The sequence below is a fragment of the Nerophis lumbriciformis genome, linkage group LG33, assembly GCF_033978685.3.
Source record: "Nerophis lumbriciformis linkage group LG33, RoL_Nlum_v2.1, whole genome shotgun sequence".
Classification (NCBI taxonomy): domain Eukaryota; kingdom Metazoa; phylum Chordata; class Actinopteri; order Syngnathiformes; family Syngnathidae; genus Nerophis; species Nerophis lumbriciformis.
Window position 1 is genome coordinate 9,973,029 of NC_084580.2, and position 10,587 is coordinate 9,983,615.

Here is a 10,587-nt window from a genome sequence, read left to right on the forward strand (position 1 = left end):
AAATATCAACTTCAAGAGGACGCCATGCAGGGATTGAAAGAGGTGGCAGCAGCAGTGGTGGATTGGAGCTGCAGGATCACCTCTTAGCTTTATCATCAAATGTTAAGTCCAAAGAGAAAAAACGCAGCATACGTGCCAAAGATGCTCTGTGATCTCTCTGCATGTTTTTACACATTGATTCACGCCGAGTTGGACGTGTTGCACTAAATATTCAACAGGATGAAGATTTCATGGTTTGAACTCACAGCTAATTTGCACATGGGAAATTCATCCAACACCCAAAAGAGAACATTGATCAAGAGCCAACAACCAAAAATACTCGGATGTCATTGATAGAGCTGCTGATAGCAGAGTTCTGTAATGTATTCTCACAACTTTACACCTTTATTTTTGGCATTGCACGTCACAGTTTGACCTTTTCCTCGTACTGACTATGTTGTCAGAACATTGGCGGGTTTACAGCGCAATTTCGGTACATGATTCTTGTAAACTGACAACTTTATCTTGTTGCATGATAGCTTTATTACGTACCTTTACGTAAACCTCACAACTTTTTTCTCGACAATGTCATACATAATGAGATATTATGAATAAGATAAGTCGAACAAAAATAAGTGCCTAACCATAAAAGCCCAATTAGCCTGGCTTTCTTTCCCTGCCAGTTGAGAATAATGAAATTAAATAATAATACTCCATACCCCATTTAAACGGACTTGTAATTAATCACTTTTATTTCATTTTATGTATTGTTCATTTTACAATTTTGCAATAAAATTCATTTTATTTTATTAATTTTATTGTATATTTTGTTATTTTTGTACAGGAAAGTAATTACCCTATTTTTTGGACTATAAGCCGCTACTTTCTTCCCCCGCTTTGAACCCTGCGGATTATACAAAGGTTCCGATAATTAACGGATTCTTCTTCGTTAACGGACAAAATGTTTTACATATAACACCAACAGAGACACTGAAAAGGTGTGTTATTGTTTGTGCTATGACGCCTACTTTTGGACGAGTTTGCTCACTTCAGGTGCTGCGGATTCTGTTTCGTGCCTTGAACCGGTAGTACAATTCACGTTTCATTCGTTCATAGCATTTCTGCTCAAAAAGATTCCTCATTCATCACTCTAAGCAACGTTTGTAAGTTTTACAATATAACTAAAACAAATTTTTTAAATAAACCATCCCATCTGTTATGTCTGTAGGAGTGTTTTCATTTATATTTGTACGTACTATTGTAATGTAATCAAGCGAGCCTCGTTAACCTTAGCGAATATGCTAAGACGTTTACAAGTAGGGATGTCCGATAATGGCTTTTTTGCCGATATCTGATATTACGATATTGTCCAACTCTTAATTACAGATACCGATATCAACCGATACCGATATATACAGTCGTGGAATCAACACATTATTATGCCTAATTTGGACAACCAGGTATGGTGAAGATAAGGTCCTTTTAAAAAAAAAATCATAAAATAAAATAAGATAAATTAATTAAAATAATTTTCTTGAATAAAAAAGAAAGTAAAACAATATAAAAACAGTTAAATAGAAACTAGTAATTAATGAAAATTAGTAAAATTAACTGTTAAAGGTTAGTAGTATTAGTGGACCAGCAGCACGCACAATCATGTATGCTTACGGACTGTATCCCGAACAGACTGTATTGATATATATTGATATATAATGTAGGAACCAGAATATTAATAACAGAAAGAAACAACCCTTTTGTGTGAATGAGTGTAAATGGGGGAGGGAGGTTTTTTGGGTTGGTGCACTAATTGTAAGTGTATCTTGTGTTTCTTATGTTGATTTAATAAAAAACAAAAACAAACAAACAAAAAAAAACGATACCGATAATTTCCGATATTACATTTTAAAGCATTTATCGGCCGATAATATCGGCAGGCCGATATTATCGGACATCTCTATTTACAAGTGTCTGTATTAGTATTATTAACTTACAATGACATTCTTTTTGTATTGTTTCAGTTTCGTAAATTCACCAAAATGTCACCGTGGAGTTTTTGAATCTGTTTAGCTGATTGAAGAGCTATCTTCCCCAGCTAGTGGGTCCATGACGGGGACTTCTGTTTTGTGGGATCATCCTTTTTACGACCGCGTTACGGACATATTTTGGAAACAATTAAGGTATGTAAATAAACATTTACAAAATATTTCGTAAACAGCTCAATTTGTGTTTCATCAAGTATGTGTTCCGATCACTCTATCACAAAAAAAATAAGAGTTGTAGAAATTATTGGAAACTCAAGACAGCCATGACATTATGTTCTTTACAAGTGTATGTAAACTTTTGATCGCGACTGTATCTACGGCTTATGGTCTGATGCAGCTAATATATGTAAACATATTTGAGTCTTCCAAAATTTGGTGGGTGGAGCTTAAATACCAGTGCATTCTGTAGTCCAGAAAATACAATATTGAACGAATCGTTACTCCAACACCTATGTCCAATTAGAACCAAGCTTGTGTGAAATTGTATGAAAATGTGCAAATCATTTTGCAACAAAAAAAGAAAAAAAAAAGATCGGAAAAGAAAACAATCAGATAAGCCGCCCTGAAAACAAAATATTGTCCATCACAAGCCTGTACTACGGTATGTTAGCTATTAACATATTTAACTTTCTGTTTGGTTGGCATACTGATACTGGTTGGCATACTGATGGCATCCCTGGTGATCGAGTGGTTAGTATTTGGCGCTCTCACCGCCACTGCCCGGGTTCGATTCCCGGTCAGGGAACTTACCTTTATGGGCCACAATGGTAAAAAGTAGGGATGTCCAATAATATCGGACTGCCGATATTATCGGCCAATAAATGCTTTAAAAATGTAATATCGGAAATGATCGGTTTCGGTTTTATGATTATCGGTATCGGTTTCAAAAAGTAAAATTTATGACTTTTTAAAACGCCGCTGTGTACACGGACGTAGGGAGAAGTACAGAGCGCCAATAAACCTTAAAGGCACTTCCTTTACGTGCCGGCCCAGTCACATAATATCTACGGGTTTTCACGCACACAAGTGAATGCAAGCATACTTGGTCAACAGCCATACAGGTCACACTGAGGGTGGCCGTATAAACAACTTTAACACTGTTACAAATATGCGCCATACTGTGAACCCACACCAAACAAGAATGACAAACACATTTTGGGAGAACATCCGCACCGTAACACAACATAAACACAACAGAACAAATACCCAGAACCCCTTGCAGCACTAACTCTTCCGGGACGCTACAATGTACACCCCCCGCTACCTCCTACCCCCGAACCCTGCCCCCCCCCCCAACCCCGCACACCTCAACCTCCTCATGCTCTCTCAGGGAGAGCATGTCCCAAATTCCAAGCTGCTGTTTTGAGGCATGTTAAAAAAAAGAATGCACTTTGTGACTTCAATAATAAATATGGCAGTGCCATGTTGGCATTTTTTTTCCATAACTTGAGTTGATTTATTTTGGAAAACCTTGTTACATTGTTTAATGCATCCAGCGGGGCATCACAACAAAATTAGGCATAATAATGTGTTAATTCCACGACTGTTATACATCTGTATCGGTAATTAAGAGTTGGACAATATCGGGATATCGGATATCGGTAAAAAAGCCATTATTGGACATCTCTAGAAAAAAGCCTTTTGGCTTTTTGTGCATCCATTTGCCTTTTTAAAGCATTACCGTACAATTCTTTAAGATGTCAATAAACTTCTCAATCAATCAAAAAAACTGATCAAAATATAAATCCCAAAAGCCACAAATTGTTCTAGTTATCATTTGTATTCGTCAATTTTTAAACTCATATCCAAAAAGTCAATATTTGGTATAAACATACAATGGTGTGTAAACGTTATAATAGTTGACATATTCTGAATTCAGTTAGTATCATCAAAACAGTTGAGCGTTTCTGTTCTCGAGGCTAAAACCTACACTGCAAAAAGTCAGTGTTCAAAAACAAGAAAAAATTAAAGCTGCAAGCAGCGATGGACGGGACCGACTTTGATGTCACATAAAATCCAAACCGGAGCAGTAATTAAAACTCTTTGGTCAACTTTTAATCAGAAGGGTTCAATCTCTCTCCTGTGCTAGTTTGAAGCCGACACGACAAACGCGCTCAGAGGAGATGTTTGAAAAAAGGTGTCCGGTTTTTACAAAACTTGTGTTTTGAAGGAGGAATTGCAAACTTCCTGTTGATTTTTGCTGGGGGTTGTCAATCTATGAAATGTAGGTCTAAGTAAGACCTACATGGAGGTTTTTGTTTCATGTCTCTAAGACATACCTACTGGCAGTTTTGTCTGAGTTTTCTTCCTAGGAGCAGTTGTGTCTGTGTTTTCGTCCTAGGGTGCGCTAGAGCGCAATTTTGAGTTTTGGGGTTGGGTTTTTTATTAGATCACAATTTTTGCCAGTCCTGATGTGGGTGTCCAGTTTGGTGAGTTTTGAAGCATGTTAAGGGGGTCAAATTACAGCTCAAAGAGGCAAAAGTGAATGTTTTTGCTAAACTTTTGTTTTGAAGGGGGAATTTCCAACTTTCTGTTGATTTTTGCTGAAGGATGTCAATGTATGAAATCTAGGTCTAAATCAGACCTACATAGAGATTTTTGTTTCATGTCTTTATGACATTCCTACAGGAAGTTACAAGCAGTTTTGTCTGTGTTTTTTTCCTAGGAGGCGCTAGAGCGCAATTTTAAGTTTTGGGGTTGTTTTTTTTTATTAGATTGCAATTTTTGCCAGTCCTGATGTGTGTGTCAAATATGGTGAGATTTGAAGCATGTTAAAGGGCGTCAAATTACAGCTCAAAGAGGCAGCGGTATAATAATAAAGAATAAAACACACAAAATACAATAGGGTCCTCTGTCCCAAAGGGACATTGCGGTCCCTAAAAATACAAAAATTAGGGGTATTTTATTTGAACTAAGCAAAATTATCTGCCAATAGAACAAGAACATTCAGCTTGTCAAGACTTTCCAAAACAAGTAAAATTAGCTAACCTCAATGAACCCAAAAATACCTTAAAATAAGTATATTCTCACTAATAACAAGTGCACTGCATATTCTTGGTCAATATGTTGAAAAATATTCTTAAATTAAGTAAATGCTAGTGCCATTATCTTGACATAATGATATGTGCTCGGCATCATGATTTTTTTTTTTCATGCTTGAAGTAAGAAATTATTACTTTAAAAAAGTAGTTTTATACTTGTGAGTGTTAATGAGTTGATATTCTAGTTTCAAGCATGCTTTACTCAATATAGGTCAACAATTCTCAACAACAAACTGTAATATCTTACTGAGATCATTTAGGATCAAAACCCTTAAAACAAGTAAAACACTCTAACATAAAATCTGCTTAGTTAAAAGAATGATCTTATCAGACAGAAAATAAGCAAATATCCCCCTTATTTGAGATATTTAATCTTACTTAGATTTCAGTTTTTGCAGTGCAAAGTCCAAAGGTGTTCTCTTACATTCATGGTAAGTTTGACTAATCAACATAAAGTAATTCCTGCCGTCAAACGAACGAGGCAAAAAGCAATAAGCGGTTATTAGAATGACATAGTAACACTAGATCACTGTAAAGTATTCGCCCTGAAGGTTATAAATTACATTCTAATGATTTTGTCATCCTGACAGAACAACAACTTTCTCCATTTTTGCCTTCGGCGGCTGTGATTTATGCCTTTAATCTTTTTGACGGCAAAAAATAGTCGGACACTGGCCTCATTATGATGGTATTGTCGCGATTAATTTCCCTTTTCAGTTTTAATTAGTTTACTTTTGAGTGCCATCCATCATTAGGGAGTGGAAATGAAATGGAGGGAATAGAATGTTTTACACTCGACTTCCGGGAGAAATTAATGTCGGCTGAATTATTCATGAAGTTTGCCATAACTTCAATCTGATTTCCTGAATTAAGGCTCATATCTCACTCGCGGAACCCTGTCGTTTTCTTTCATTTCGCTCGAATACGCGGGCGCATTATCGTGGTTGCCGTTGATAGCGCCGTATTTCATCGTGTTGCGTTGTGCTTAAGTGAAGGATGCAGACGGTTTTATCGGGTGATTCGGTTTCTTGATTCCGTGCCTGAAGTGACACTCGGCGTGAAATATAAGCCAGGCGATCAAAAACATTGACAACATCTTTCATCAGATATTCAAAATGTATGCTTGGGCTCTTCAATGAATCTTATGTACAAATGTACCTTCTTCTGTTTCGCACACAAATCTTCGCCAGAGACAAACTTCCGCCGTATTGAGATGATGAGAGACGAGGAGTCCTCGGAGTCTAATAATAAAAGATGAGTTCTATGATTAGCAGTTAAATTTAATGCGCGACTCCGTTGACACTGAAAGCATCTTTTTCACAAATTCCTAACAAATTACCTCAGACGTGATTTTAATGTGCAGCAATCATGTTTACTGTATAACCCTTCAAATGATCTACTTGGATTGATAGTCTTAAAAAAAGGATATACAATATTAGCACTAGGGACGTCCGATAAATGCGTTAAAATTTAATATCGTAAATTATCGGTAACGTTTTTTTTATTATCGGCATCGTTTTTTTTTGTTTTTTTTTAATTAAATCAACATGCAAAATAACACACCATGTGAGCTTTAAAAAAAACAAAAAGAAACGGTAACATTTTAGTATGGGGAACATACTAAAGTAACAAAAATGTAATTTAGAGTTATTTGGACACTAGGGGAACATATTCTAAGGACCCTAACCCTAACCTTATTGAGGGAAGACTCTTAGTTAATGGCTTACTGGTTGTATAATAAGGCCATGCAGAATAAGGCGTTATTAAGTACTTAAAATAATAATGACTACCGGTAACCATAAAAGCCCAATTAGCCTGGCTTTTTTTCCCTACCACTTCAGAATAATGACATGAAATAATAATACCCCTCTCCGTTAATTGTAATTGCCTCAACTCCATTCGGACATTTCTACAATTGATCTACAATTGCCTATTCACCGACCCATCAATTTAAACATCTGTGCTAATTAGGGATGTCCGATAATGGCTTTTTTGCCGATATCTGATATTCCGATATTGTCCAACTCTTTAATTACCGATACCGATGTCAACCGATACTGATATCAACAGATATATGCAGTTGTGGAATTAACACATTATTATGCCCAATTTGGACAACCAGGTATGGTGAAAATAAGGTACTTTAAAAAAAAAAAAATTAATTAAATAAGATAAATAAATTAAAAACATTTTTTTGAATAAAAAAGTAAGTAAAACAATATAAAAACAGTTACATACAAACTAGTAATTAATGAAAATTAGTAAAATTAACTGTTAAAGGTTAGTACTATTAGTGGACCAGCAGCTACGCACAATCATGTGTGCTTACGGACTGTATCCCTTGCAGACTGTATTGATATATATTGATATATAATGTAGGAACCAGAATATTAATAACAGAAAGAAACAACCCTTTTGTGTGAATGAATGTGAATGAGTGTGAATGAGTGTAAATGGGGGAGGGAGGTTTTTTGGGTTGGTGCACTAATTGTAAGTGTATCTTGTGTTTTGTATGTTGACTTAATAAAAAAAAACAAAAAAAAAAACGATAACGATAATTTCCGATATTACATTTTAATGCATTTATCGGCCGATATTATCGGACATCTCTAGAAAAAACATATATAAGTCGCATTTTTTGGGGAAATGTATTTGATAAGACCCAACACCAAGAATAGACATTTGAAAGGCAATTTAAAATAAATAAAGAATAGTGAACAACAGGCTGAATAAGTGTACGTTATATGAGGCATAAATAACCAACTGAGAACGTGCCTGGTATGTTAACGTAACATATTATGGTAAGAGTCATTCAAATAACTATAACATATAGAACATGCTATATGTTTACCAAACAATCTGTCACTCCTGATCGCTAAACCCCATGAAATCTTATACGTCTAGTCTCTTACGTGAATGAGCTAAATAATATTATTTGATATTTTACGGTAATGTGTTAATAATTTCACACATAAGTCGCTCCAGAGTATAAGTTGCAACCCCGGCCAAACTATGAAAAAAAACTGCGACTTATAGTATGAAAAATATGGTATATATATATATATATATATATATATATATATATATATATATATATATATATATATATATATATATATATATTGGCCTAGTGGTTAGAGTGTCCGCCCTGAGATCGGTAGGTTGTGAGTTCAAACCCCGGCCGAGTCATACCAAAGACTATAAAAACGGGACCCATTACCTCCCTGCTTGGCACTCAGCATCAAGGGTTGGAATTGGGGGTTAAATCACCAAAAATGATTCCCGGCCGCGGTACCGCTGCTGCCCACTGCTCCCCTCACCTCCCAGGGGGTGATCAAGGGGATGGGTCAAATGCAGAGGACACATTTCACCACATCTAGTGTATGTGTGACAATCATTGGTACTTTAACTTTATATACATGTGTATATATATATATATATATATATATATATATATATATATATATATATATATATATATATATATATACACATGTATATATATAAATATATATATATATATATATACATACATACAGTATATATATATATATATATATATATATATATATATATATATATATATATATATATATATATATATATATATATATATATATATATATATATATATACATACAGTACAGGCCAAAAGTTTGGACACACCTTCTCATTCAATGTGTTGTCTTTATTTTCATGACTATTTCCATTGTAGATTGTCACTAAAGGCATCAAAACTATGAATGAACACATGTGGAGTTATGGAACACATGTGGAGTTATGTATTCAACAAAAAAAGGTGAAATAACTGAAAACATGTTTTATATTTTCGTTTCTTCGAAATAGCCACCCTTTGCTCTGATTACTGCTTTGCACACTTTTGGCATTCTCTCGATGAGCTTCAAGAGGTTGTCACCTGAAATGGTTTTCACTTCACAGTGTATCTAGTGTGTGTGTGTATGCATATGTATATATTTATTTATCATTTATGCACAAACACTATGTATATATATATATATATATACTATAAATATACACACACTTTATTTTGTATCGTGTATATAGTTTGTGTATATATATATATATATATATATATATATATATATATATATATATATATATATATATATATATATATATTAATATAGTGTGTATATATAATGTGTGTATGTGTATGTATATATATTACATATAGAGTGTATATATATATATATATATATATATATATATATATATATATAGTGTGTGTATATGTATACACATTATATGTAGTGTATATATATACATACACACACAGTATGAATATATATATATATATATATATATATATATATATATATATATATATATGTGCTCTTCCTTTGCATGGCCTGCTTGACAATAACCCCAGTAAAACCCACAGAGGATGAGTTCTAAAATATCAAAGGTTAAAGGGGTCAACATCCTGATTTTGGTACTCAATACTGCACCACTGAATGTCACACACACACACACACACACACACACACACACACACACACACACACACACACACACACACACACACACACACACACACACACACACACACACTGGCGCTATATACAACAAGTTACGACGACCTTGTGTGTAATCTGTATTTTTATAAGGGTTTGTTTACACTTTTGCTACTGTTAAAAACCCCCAAAAAACTCTGGTGTGGTTTTCTGTGCTAGTGTGGTTTTGTTGACAAAATACCGTATTTTTCGGACTATAAGTCGCAGTTTTTTTCAAAGTTTGGCCGGGCTACAGTGCGACTTATATATATGTTTTTTTCCTTCTTTATTATGCATTTTCGGCAGGTGCGACTTATACTCCGGTGCGACTTATACTCCGAAAAATACGGTAATCGAGTTTTCCGTCATTCAATATATATAAATGTATATATTTCAACAAATATAACTACTTTCTGGATCAGAAAGAGCAGATGTGCTCTTATGTTTTGCGTGTGGGGGCTGCAGGGCTGACAATTACCTCTGGTGGGTGTGTCCACCTGGCAGGTGGTAGGCTGCTGAAAGGCCCTCCTCCAACTCGTTAGTGGAATGAGACAGTCTTTGGGGTAGAGGTGTCAGGACATTGTGGTAAGCAGAAGACATGTGATAGTGAAAACTTCCTCCTTGGTTAGAAAGTTTCTCGAGTTTGCTGTCAATTCGTTTAACCAATGGCTCTCCCAATCCTGAATTTGGACATTGTTGTCCTCAAAGAAATGGTTCTTCTTTTTTGAAATTCAAATCACGCCTGACTTTTTCCAATATTTCTTGCCAGTGCTCTTATTTTTGTCCACTTCCCTTCCCAGCCACTTTACCTCTGGTTTGCACGCTGCTTCTCCTCAGCTGCTCTTGATCAGTGATGAGGTGGCTCACCTGTACCTAATCAATAATCAGGAGGGTTTATCTGCCAGTGTGATGCTGGTTCTTTTACCAATGGTCTGCCTTTGGATTGTTTCCTGCTTTGTCCTACTTAAAAGACCGCCTTTGCTGCACTTCGCCTACCGCCTCTGCATCTTG

General features: G+C 35.2%; 1 non-coding gene across 1 annotated transcript; it reads left to right on the plus strand.

Moving 5' to 3' along the window:
- Positions 1-2,694: 2,694 nt before the first annotated feature.
- trnae-cuc (transfer RNA glutamic acid (anticodon CUC)) lies at positions 2,695-2,766 on the plus strand. The gene has a single exon. It is a non-coding gene; the product is annotated as a tRNA-Glu (tRNA).
- The last annotated feature ends 7,821 nt before the right edge of the window (positions 2,767-10,587 follow it).